The sequence below is a fragment of the Sciurus carolinensis genome, chromosome 10 (genome assembly GCF_902686445.1).
Source record: "Sciurus carolinensis chromosome 10, mSciCar1.2, whole genome shotgun sequence".
NCBI classification, from domain to species: Eukaryota; Metazoa; Chordata; class Mammalia; order Rodentia; family Sciuridae; genus Sciurus; species Sciurus carolinensis.
In genome coordinates this window covers 97,340,044-97,353,129 of record NC_062222.1, presented here as the reverse complement: position 1 = coordinate 97,353,129, position 13,086 = coordinate 97,340,044, and the positions used below count along the sequence as shown (strand labels likewise).

The window sequence follows — 13,086 nt, the reverse complement described above, 5'->3', positions numbered from 1 at the left end:
TCACAACAGACACGAGTGAAATACAAAACATAATTAGAAGCTATTTCGAAAATCTATACTCCAACAAAACAGAAAACCTTGAAGACGTCAACAAATTTCTAGAGACATATGAACTACCTAAACTGAACGAGGAGGACATACACAACTTAAATAAACCAATTTCAAGCAATGAAATGGAAGAGGTCATCAAAAGCCTACCAACAAAGAAAAGTCCAGGACCAGATGGGTTCTCAGCCGAGTTCTATAAAACCTTTAAAGAAGAGCTCATTCCAATACTCCTCAAACTATTCCATGAAATAGAAGAGGAGGGAACCCTACCAAACTCGTTCTATGAAGCCAATATCACCCTGATACCTAAACCAGACAGAGACACATCAAGGAAAGAAAATTTCAGACCAATATCCTTAATGAACATCGATGCAAAAATTCTCAACAAAATTTTAGCAAATCGCATACAAATATATATTAAAAAGATAGTGCACCACGATCAAGTGGGTTTTATCCCAGGGATGCAAGGTTGGTTCAACATTCGGAAATCAATAAATGTCATTCACCATATCAACAGACTTAAAGTTAAGAATCACATGATTATTTCAATAGATGCAGAAAAAGCATTTGATAAAATACAGCATCCCTTCATGCTCAAAACACTAGAAAAAATTGGGGTAATGGGAACATTCCTAAACATTATAAAGGCCATCTACGCTAAGCCCATGGCTAATATCATTCTAAATGGTGAAAAACTGAAAGCGTTCCCCCTAAAAACTGGAACAAGGCAGGGATGCCCTCTTTCACCGCTTCTATTCAACATCGTCCTTGAGACTCTAGCCAGAGCAATCAGACAAACCAAAGAAATTAAAGGGATACGAATAGGAAAAGAAGAACTCAAACTATCCCTGTTCGCTGATGACATGATTATATATTTAGAGGAACCTGGAAATTCCACCAGAAAACTTTTAGAACTCATAAGTGAATTCAGTAAAGTAGCAGGTTACAAGATCAATGCTCATAAATCCAATGCATTTTTATACATAAGTGATGAATCTTCAGAAAGAGAAATTAGGAAAACTACTCCATTCACAATAGCATCGAAAAAAATAAAATACTTGGGAATCAATCTCACAAAAGAGGTGAAAGACCTCTACAATGAGAACTACAGAACACTAAAGAAAGAAATTCAAGAAAACCTTAGAAGATGGAAAGATCTCCCATGTTCCTGGATAGGCAGAATTAATATCGTCAAAATGGCTATACTACCTAAAGTTCTATACAGATTCAATGCAATTCCAATTAAAATCCCAATGATGTACCTCGCAGAAATAGAGCAAGCAATTATGAAATTCATCTGGAAGAATAAAAAACCTAGAATAGCTAAAGCAATCCTCAGTAGCAAGAGCGAAGCAGGGGGTATTGCAATACCAGATCTTCAACTCTACTACAAAGCAATAGTAACAAAAACGGCATGGTATTGGTACCAAAATAGACAGGTAGATCAATGGTACAGAATAGAGGACATGGACACAAACCCAAATAAATACAATTTTCTCATACTAGACAAAGGTTCCAACAATATGCAATGGAGAAAAGATAGCCTCTTCAACAAATGGTGCTGGGAAAACTGGAAAAACTATATGCAATAGAATGAAACTAAACCCCTATCTCTCACCCTACACAAAACTCAACTCAAAATGGATCAAGGACCTCGGAATCAGACCAGAGACCCTGCATCTTATAGAAGAAAAAGTAGGTCCAAATCTTCAACTTGTTGGCTCAGGATCAGATTTCCTTAACAGGACTCCCATAGCACAAGAAATAAAAGCAAGAATAAACAACTGGGATAGATTCAAACTAAAAAGCTTTCTGTCAGCAAAGGAAACTATCAGAAATGTGAAGAGAGAGCCTACAGAGTGGGAGAATATCTTTGCCAACCATACCTCAGATAGAGCGCTAATTTCCAGAATCTATAAAGAACTCAAAAAACTCTACACGAAGAATACAAATAATCCAATCAACAAATGGGCTAAGGAAATGAACAGACACTTCACAGAAGAAGATGTACAAGTAATCACCAGATATATGAAAAAATGTTCAACATCCCTAGTAATAAGGGAAATGCAAATCAAAACTACCCTAAGATTTCATCTCACCCCAATTAGAATGGCGATTATCAAGAATACAAGCAACAATAGGTGTTGGCGAGGATGTGGTGAAAAAGGAACACTCATACATTGCTGGTGGGGTTGCAAATTAGTGCAACCACTCTGGAAAGCAGTGTGGAGATTCCTCAGAAAGCTTGGAATGGAAACACCATTTGACCCAGCTATCCCACTCCTTGGCCTATACCCAAAGGACTTAAAATCAGCATACTACAGAGATACAGCCACATCAATGTTCATTGCTGCTCAATTCACCATAGCCAGATTGTGGAACCAACCTAGATGCCCTTCAGTTGATGAATGGATAAAGAAACTGTGGCATATTTATACAATGGAATATTACTCCGCAATGAAGAATGATAAAATTATGGCATTTGTAGGCAAATGGTCGAAATTGGAGAATATCATGCTAAGTGAGATAAGCCAATCTCAAAAAACTAAAGGACGAATGATCTCGCTGATAAGCGGATGAGGACATATAATGGGGGGTGGGACGGGCTAGCATTAGGTTTAGGGTTAGGTTTAGAGTTAGGCTAAGGAGAGCAGTAAGAATGAAGGAAAGAAGGACTGTGTAGAGGGAAAAGAGGGGTGGGAGGGGTGGGAGGGGTGGGAGGGGTGGGGGGGAGGGGAAAAATATAATAAACATCATTACCCTATGTAAACGTAAAATAAATAAATAAATAAAAAATAAAAAAAATTAAAAAAAAATAAATAAAAAAAAAAAAAAAAGGTGGATGGTACTTAGAGTAGGGCTCCTTATCTCTAGAAAAAGCCTGGTGCTGATTGATTAAAGACAAAACAAACAAGTGCCCCCCAATTCTTGGGAGGGGCTTTGGGAAAACATCATCAGGAAGGATGGAACTCAAGAACATGAATCTCAAAGGGCTCAGAGAAATCATTTAATCTGGCCTGTGACTGGGGGGCATCATTTTTTTTTTTTTAGTACTTGAGATTGAACCCAGGGACACTTAACCACTGGGCCACATCCCCAGCCTTTTGTTTAAAATTTTGTCTCACTAAGTTGCTCAGGGCCTCACTAAGTAGCTGAGGCTGACTTTGAACTTGCCATCCTCCTGCCTCAACCTTCCGAGTCACTGGGATTACAGGCATGCACCACTGTGCCTGGCCCTGGGCATCATTCTTGATGTGTTCTTTTCTCCATTTTAATAAGTTTTGCTTACCTTAGACAGTATTACCCTATGTACATGTATGATTACATGAATGGTGTGAATCTACATCATGCACAACCATAGAAATGAAAAGTTGTACCCCATCTGTGTACAATGAATCAAAATGCAGTCTGTAAAAATAAAAAATAAAAATAAAAAAATAGAAATTTAAAAAAAAAAAAAAAAAAAAAAAAAAAAGAAATTTATTTCTAGAGGCTGGATGTCCAGGATGGAGTGGCTGCACCTGGTGAGGGCCTACTTGCCGCATCACAACGTGGCAGAAGACATCACGTGGAACAGTTGGAGGCGTGAAAACTCAGGTCTCTCTTCCTCTTGTTAAAAACCACTAATCCCATGATAGGGACTCGCCCTTATGACCTCATCTAACCTTAATTATGTCCCAAACATTCCAAGTGCCGTGAATTCGAGGTCAAGGTTCCAACACAGGAGCTTTTGGGAGACACATTCAAGCCAAAGCAACAACATCTATATGAGGTCATAACCTCTCTAACCTATTGCTAAAATCAAATCACTCTGGGCAAATATCATAAAAATTCATGGAATCTTCAATTTACCTTTGAGTTTTGACCAGATTTTATATGACACATCTTCACTTCATATTGCGAGGAAAACCATCCTCTTGGGCACTTAATCAACCACTGATCACATAAGAGATTCATTTTCAAAGAACAAACCCATGAAGAGGATCCTTGAAAATGTACTTGATTTTAAGTTAAATGGCTGATTATTCCTACATAAGAATAGTGGGATTTTAAAAAGTGGAGGCTCAGTGACATTTGCCACATGTCTCCATCCAGGTACCAGGCTGTACTTTTAGCAAAATCAAGTCTTTAATTTAAGAATGTGCCATAGACTCTATTGGAAAGGACATAAATAATGGAAACTAGAGCCTTGGAAAATGGCAAGCTGGCTCAACCTCTTGGAGCATCATTCATTAGATCCAGCTGCAAAAGCTAGAACTTATTAAAAATGCATGTAGCATTTCTTTTTAAGCATTAACACACCACTATTTTAAATGTTGGTTCTGACTGAGAATTCCTCTCTGCAGGTGCTTTTTACCCCCTTAACCTTAGCAAGCTGCCAGAGCCTCTGGAGACTAAACAAATTGCTAACTTAAAAATTCATTATAGTAGCTATTCCTTTTCCAATACATAAAATGTACTTTATAATATTTGTTCTTCTGAGTCCCAAGAACTTAATCTTCAAGGCCCCACATGCACATATGCTGCCATCTCTAGTCCATGATTAATTTACTAGATTGACTTTTTTAAAAACACATCACACCCGAAAGTCCTAAAATGAGAAGTAAAAATACCACTAGCCAGCACATTAATTTCTCTGAAATAAGCAATATCAACAGGGATGACAAGGGTGATGTCAATACACTAGATTCTTAGGCAGGAAGTGTGAAGCATTAAACTCCATAGTTAGTACAGAGGGTGCACGAAGGCACTGTTAGAAGTCCAGGAAAAAAAGAAATGTGATTTTTGTGCAGCTATGAAAATAATATACAGTTGAATACAATGCAAAAGTGCGGTGTTTCAGTACTACTTTGAAAATCTAAAAACTGGACATCTGGGCAAGGGCCCGGACTTAGAACAGATATAACAGGTGACTGATTATCTTATCCCATTTCAAAAGCTCACAGAAAGGGCCCAGGAACTCAAGGCATTTAGAATTCAAATAGACCCAGTCAAGACTTCTGCTCCCTAGAATGGGCACATGGACAAAGGAAGGAAGCCAACATCTAGAACCAGAGAAACCAAGCCAGCCAAAGAAGGGCCCCCAGTGAAAGTGATAAAACAGTGAAAATGGGGGTAATTGATAGCATTTTATTTTAAAATAAACCCATGAATTCTAGCTCATGATCAAGAATCAGATTTTCTTTCTCTGATTGCTTGGGGCTAAAATTCCTAACTGAATTCAGTTCAAAGAACTTGTCTAAAATTTAGTTCGTGGGGAAATAGAGTAGAAATGAATTAAATAGATGAAAGAATTGGAAGATCTAACAAAAGAAAGACTCATGGATTATTTATGTCTAAAGTTTTTGTTCTAAAGAAATATGGCAGTGTGTGTGTGTGTGTGTGTGTGTGTCTGCGTGTGTGTGTGTGTGTGCGCGCGCGTGTGTGTGTGTGTGTGTGTGTGTGTGTGTGTGTCTATCCTGAACCCTGGGCCTGCTGCATGCAGGGCAAGCACCTAGCACTGTACCCCCAGCACCCTAGGTAAGGGCTTTACCACTGAACTACATCCCCACCCACCTAGCATTTTTTGAATAGATAGATAGGTGCAAGCAAAGAGAACAATTTCATTTAGACAAGGGTACCAGGGGTACAAAAAAGTCCTAAACCTCTAAGAATTTGGCAAATAATCAAAACCCATTAAGGGATAAATTAGAAATGCACAATCACTTTAAAGAGATGGTACGACCTTAACTTATGATGGTAACTTAACCTTGATTATATTAGCATGTCATTATAGATTGAGTCACTCAGAAGAGTAATCAGCCCAACATGGGAAATGAGGATCAGAAAACATTAGCAATAAGTTTCCAGCACTGGTGGGATATGGAATCTGGGGATATGATGGGTTCTCTCTGGAGGTGCTCTTAGTTGCAGGGTGTCAATTTATACCAGGTGTCCCTGTGGCCTGGACAAAAGATCCCTTGGAACCATTTACCTGACTTTACTTCAATCCCATATTCACTTAGCAACTCTCTGACTGTTAATTCAGTCTCTCAGGCATCCTGATACTGGAAGGATTCATTAGATGATAAAAATGAATATTTTAGTGACTGGAAAGAGACATTCCCCCATCGAAATTAATAAATCAATAATCAGATTTATGCACCATTCTCTTGTAAGTTAATATGAGCCTGTCCTCTCCTCTCATCTCAGGAGGCATCCTATGAGGCACTGGCACAGAAACTTCTAGAACTTCAAGGCTAAAATCAAGCCCAGATAATAGGAATTCTACCACCCAGTGAGTCAGCTTGGCAGTCAGCCAGACAGCCCCCTCAAGTGTTCTTACCCCTTCAAGTTACAGAAAAAAGAATCATGTGAGAACAGTGACTCACTTAACATCCTATGAATTTAGCACCAGATGATTATGTGAATCAGAAAGCAATTCTATAAATCAAAATCTAATATTAAGTTAATTTGATTGATTGTTGTGGACTCTAACTCAGTGCCTGGTGCATTTTAAGAACTCAAGAAGTACTTTTTAAGTAAATAAAATGTGAAGAAAGAAGATAAAAAGAAAGAATCAAGTGCCTTTCCAGAAGATTAAGCTACTGATGAGATGTGATGATTTTTTTGCAAGATTATTATGGTAAGTGATTTCCATCCTTTGAAGAAGCAATACATAAAATTTTGGGGAGAACAGACAGAATTATCTGCAAATAGATTAGTCATGTAATTGGACTATGGATAATAGTTCAAAACTATAAACATATTAGTTGTTCCTACTTGTGTCAGTAAACTTTCTGCTATTATAACAAAATACCTGAGGCAGACAACTTATAAAGAAAAAAGCTTTACTGGCTCACAGTTTTGGAGGTTTTAGTCCATGGTTGGTGTCCTCAATTCCTTTTGGACCTGTGTTGAGGCAGCACATTATGGAGGAAACATGTAGAGGGGCAAAATTCCTCACCTCATGCTCGAGATGTGAAAAATTGGAAAAGGAAGGAGCTGGGGATCCACAATCCCCTTCAAGGACAAGTTCCCCCTGTGGCAGAAAGACTTTCCATTGGGCCTGACCTCTTAAAGTTTCCCTCACCTCCCCATAGCATCAAGCTGGAGGCTAAGCTCTTAGCTCATAGACCTTTGGGGGACATTCCAGATCCAAACTGTGGCACTGCTTTAATATAAACATAAACCGAGATGATCTTAAAAGTCAATTCCTGTATGTTTCTTGTCCCACCTGAAGAAAACGAACACCTGAAAGTCCATTGTATTTGTCTGTCATATGACTTAGGTATACATCGTCTTCAGAACTAAGCTTCAACAAAAAAATACGATCGAGAGAAAGTGAGAATAATAACCTCTAAAAAGATCATACACAGCTACCTCCATGTCGTCCTTACATTATCTGAGGGAACAGACTGATAGCCTGTAACAGATAAATCAGGACCCTCAAACTTTTATCATGGAGACTCAGCAACCCTTTCACACTCGCTGGGACACTGGTGGGTCATCTCGTTTGCTGAAATATCTTGAGCTCCCTCACATCTGGTGACTCAAATGCTGTCACGGTGTCAGAGTTCAAGGTCCAAGAAAAGACCCGTTAATGCCTCGAGAGGACAGGTGCTGAGTAAAATAAGCCAATCAGCAAAGGGTAGATACTGCACGAGTCCCTTTGTACCAGGAATCCCCACCAGTCAAATGTAGAGGCAGAGGTTCTGAGGTCTGGGGGAGGGGAAATGGGAGTTATTATTTAATAGGTACAAAGTGTCACCTTGGGATGATAGACAGTGGTGAGGGATGCATACCAATGTGGATATACTTAATACCACTGAACTGCACACTTAAATCATGGTTAAAGGGCTGGGGGTATAGTATCCTACCATATATGAGCCCTGGACTCAATCCCCAGCACCACCAAAAAAAAAAAAAAAAAGTTAAAATCACCAGTTTTGTTATGTGTATTTTGCCACAATTAAAAAAATAAATCCAGCGAGGAGCTAGTTGTCACTCCCTACACACTACAGACACCAGGGGCTGGGGCGGCCTGCGACCCAGGCCGGCGGTCTCTACCACTCTTGTGGCTGTAATCTAAATGTTCTGAGCAGTGAGCTTCATCACAACCCTTGAGTGGATGCAGAATGTCCCTCCCTTCCTGGGAGTCACTGACTCTAAGAACTCAAGCGTCCTCTGCTAATAGCCACTGTCGTCATCCACGGAGGCTGACCGTGTGCCAGCATCGATCCCTTTACACAAGCCATTCCTTTGGAATGAAATCCCAGGCCCTGAGCTGTGCTGTGGTTCCACTCTCCTGCCTCCTTTTTCCCGGGCTCTGTGCTCAACCCCCTGCATTTCCCCAGAATGCACCAGTCTTTTCCCCTGCAGCTACACACACACACACACACACACACACACGCACGCACGCACACGCACGCACACACACACATGCACACACAAAGCACCAACACTGGTGCATCCAGCATGCTTCATCTAGAAACTCCAGCTTCCTCTGATAAGCATCCCTAAACCAGTGTTTCTCAAATCTGACACCATATTAGAATCACTGGAGGGCTTAGAAATTCTGATTTAACTGTGATGAGACCAAGACATTGGTTTTATCTGACAATAGTCAAGGCAGAGATCCGCTGGCTGAAACTGTTACTTACATTTACCCTGGAGCACCTGAGGCCCCTTAAATTTCTCACTATCTTAGTCTGCATCTTATTTTATCATAATTGTTAACGTGCCTCTCCCCTTTGAAGTTCAAGTTTACCACCATCTCCAAAAGGCCTAGAACAGTGCCTGGCATATAGTAAGGGCTCAATAACCACCTTGAGTTGCTTTCTTGAATTAATTTTGTAGCCACTGTGATTAAAAGACATTATCATCCCCATTTACAGGCGAGCCAACTGAGGCTCAGAGAGGATGTCATTTACCCAAAGTCACACATTACATAAGTCGCAATGTCAGGGTTAGAATTTATTTCTCTGATTGTAAGTCACAATGCTGTACTGTTTTTGGACTTCTTGAGTGAATTACTCTTATGAAATGAGTTATCCCTACTGAAGGATTCTGAAATAAAGGCAAGACTGGAAACTTCAAGTGTTTCGAGAACAAATGGGTAATACACATCTGAAGATCAATTTCCTAGGACTTCTAGGGGACAAGCGTTCATACAATCTGGACCTCGAATGAATAATCAGCCACAAGCTGCTAAAAAGAGTTTAATCACCATTCTCACAAGGCCTTTTATTTCTCAGTGCTCACAACTCTTTTTTAGGGCTCCAGATCTAATCAAACCTAAACTTATATTTATGTATCAAGTTTCCGAGCAAACAACAAGCAAAACAAACACAGAAAGATAAAATGGTGACATTGTAATGTCTCCTGAGCTACGTGACGATTTTAGGTACAACCCGTGGTGCAGATGTTCGAAATACAAAATGGGGCATCAAGTTCTCTGAGGCTACTAGGCCCTGTCCTAGCCCCGGGTAAACTTAGCGGAGACCACGCCCACTGCCAGGCACCCACCAGCATGAAGGCTGAAGTGAGGCTTGCTGCCGACCTGGGATGAACTTCCTTACTGCTCTGGAGAGAGTGGGCTGCCCAGTGCCAGGTGGCGTGGGAGCTCCACCTGCTTTCTTCAAAGAACCCAGCCCCACCTTGACTGTGGAGAAATGCTAAGCACAGACCTAGGAAGAAAACACTGCTGTCTGTGGTTGAGCCAGGCAGTAAGCACAGACCGTGAGTCAGGCCAGAGAATGAGGCTTGGCAAGGGTTCAGATCCCAAACTGTAGGATAGGCCACTAGACAGTCTTGGCACACATGATTCAAGAGCCCTTATTATTCTCCTGGAAATCAGGAAGTTTCACAACCACCTCTCCAGGCTCACCTAGTCAGGTACTTGGTGTGAGCCCCAGTTCCAAGGCTTATTAGTCTGGGAACCTTGGATAACTTGCTTACTATCTCTTAGCTTCCCCCACTTAATCTGTGAAAGAGCAGGAAAAGAAGCCAGCAGGGTAGTGGAAGAATTAAATGAGATCATGCAAGCAAGTTCCGGAGCACACCCCAGTTTTTACTTCAAAGTGCTCCATAAGTCATAGTGTTTGACCCTGTGAGTCACAACTGTGTCAGATCCCGTAACCTCCTCCCTCTCCCAGCTCTCCCGATGGCCTCTCACCCAACAGCTAGTGGCCTGGGTTCCCACAGGGTCTTGGGACCATTGCCACTGGACTTCTCCTCCAGTTCTAATATTCTAGCCACCTATGGGCACCCAGTAACTTGCATAATCAGAACAACTCTTAGGTCAGGGGATGGTAAGGCCACTTGGACCTGAAGTGATCCATAAAGGTTTGTTGGTGCAGGAGACAGAACTTTTAAAGTTAATAATTTCATTTATTTATATCTTACCCCATCCCAATTATTTTGGGATTTGTTTAAAATGTGCATAATACAATGATGAAAATAAATAGGTGAGGGGGTCAGAGGGAGAGAAATACTGATGGGGAAAGAGAAAGGGTTGGCCATATTATTTCGCCGAATCAAGTCCTAGGCAATATGGAGTTAGATATGCACAAATCTGGTTACGAGTGTCCCGGTGCCGAAGCAAAGAAGGAACATATGTTCAGTTGCAAAATATATCTATACCAATATATGTCATATACCAGGCACTGTTCTAAACATTTTATTTGTATTCACTAATTTAATGGTCACTATTAACCCCTCCGTATTGGTACTGTTGTTGCTGTTTACAAGAAAGGAAAATGAAGCTCTGAAGGCTTAAGTGGCCACGTGCTCCCCAATGTGACACTGAAACTTGAACCCCAACCACCTGAGTGTGTTCACAGTCTGTGCTCTTAAGGACTAAGCAAGACTGTTTTGATAGACAACGTAGCCCAGATAACAGCAAACCAGCAATGTAAAGAAAGCATCTCCTGACATGAGATCTGAGTCCTCACAAAGACAAAACGGTCTGACATTACACCATTTCCAGATTGGGGGATCTCTCAGGTAAGTTGAAAATTTTGTAAATCGTAGAGGTAGAGGAATTTATCTACAGCTCTTTTTGGTTTGTGTGTGCTAAGTAAGAACTAAAACAATGACTGCCAAGGAGAGTCAATATCATTTCATTAAAATATATATATATATACATATATATATATATAAATATATGGCCTTATGCACCAAAAAATAAGAATTAAAATGAAAAGGACATCATCTTAAAAAAAAAGGGGGGGGGGCTCTTGTTTTTAAAATGTGAATAAATTCAGCTTTATGAAAAATGAACACTGTCTGTCTTGTTCTCATTCTGTCCCTGATTGGAGCACACCAGTCAGAGAATGTGGTGTGTGAACCAGCACTTGAGACCACTCCTGACTCCCTGGATTCACTCAGGGACTCAGAACACCTAGTACCTATGAGCAGAACTGAGACTTCTCCTCCTGGGTGGAAGTTCTCAAAATCAGTCTCTTCAGAACCAGATCATGTGATCAGATCAGAGAACTCAAGAGGTCTGTGAGGAGGGCCTGAGTGGAAGCTCTCAGGTCATGATTTTCACCCAAGACTTGCTCAGCGCTCTCAGACGTGAGCACACCATTGCTGAGATACACCACAGTGACACTTGTAAGTCTATAATCAGAGTCTTGAATGAAATGGATGACCGTTACATTAAAAATGACATGCATACCAATTAACACCAGGAATGTTATTATGTCTTCCTGCTGCTAACACATGGGCAGCATTTTCCCATTTTGCTTGGTAAGGAATTTGAGTTTCTTATAAATTTATGCTGAAAGCCATTGGACACTTTCAGAAGCCAAAGTAAACAACCTGACATGTTCGGGGTATTGTATTTACAATACCTAGTGTTCCTGTATTTCCATTAGAATGCAATTATCCTGCTTGGGAAAAAAAAAGGTCACTGGGTTAATGGAGCTCACCTTTCTTTCTTAGTCCATAAATAATAAATCAAATATAATTTAAAATGAAAACCACATCCTATATATCATTGTTTTCCTGATGCTTTTTTCATAGAACCTTGGAGTATGTGGCGCTTGCTGTGGCCGTAATAGCTGCAGTCCATCAGGTTCCTGTAGCACCAGCTCAGTGAAGAAGAACACAGTGTGTGTCTATTAAGTTGGTATTCATCAATGCTGAAGTGTTCAAGAAATTTCTCATGACATTTCCAAATCACATTACTGCATATTCTACTCCAAATTTAAGGAGCAGATCACAGAATGATTAATGCACAGAAAAATCTCATAAACTTCATCTGATAAGTATTGACAACGGTATCCATTTAAAAAATTCTAATCAAATACAGACTCAATGCACATTCCTTTGCTTCCAGAATGGCTCACCAATAGTGCCTCTGACAGGCAGTAGATGGTTCTTATGACCATAGGACTAATAATAAACATCTCTAGGCAAGATTCTGCTGCTACCAGTTTCCCTAATGAAAGAACAAAGAATTTCCTGCCAGCTAAATAGCTGAACAGTGCCCTCCCTAATCAATGATTTCACTTCAATATTCCCAAGGGATCAACTAAGCAATTGCTCCACTACCTGGCACATCAAGATTTATAAGGCAGAGTGGGAATGCATGGCCTAAATAGCTTCAGAAAATCATTTGTCTTAAGTAATAATAATAAAAACAAAAAATAAAAGACAGCTTAGAGCAGCTGTTGTTAGATCACCATTAACCTCAAACTAAGTTCTCCATCTCCTGAGATTTATCTGATAAATATTTTTAAATAAAAAGGGGATGATAATGCACCTCTGAACCTGCTATAAAAATTGTTAAACACTTCTAATCACTCCCCAAAACAATGTAAATTTAGAATTTTGCTTTCCACTCAATGTAGGCTTTCCACTCAATGTAACACCATGAACTGTCAAGGTCAAACACAAGGCATGCATACAGCTCTTACCCCATCATTAAGAGTCTCAGCAGAGCCAGGCATGGTGGCTCACACCAGTAATCCCAGTTACTCTGGAGGCTAGGGCAGGAGGAGCACAACAAGGTCAAGGACACCCCAGGCAACTTAGCAAGACCCTGTCTCA

General features: G+C 40.3%; 1 protein-coding gene across 4 annotated transcripts in view; it reads right to left on the bottom strand.

The window, feature by feature from the left end:
- The window catches only part of LOC124994643 (cyclic nucleotide-binding domain-containing protein 2-like), a 98,748-nt gene that overhangs the window by 64,410 nt on the left and 21,252 nt on the right, over positions 1-13,086 (bottom strand). The window lies entirely within an intron of this gene.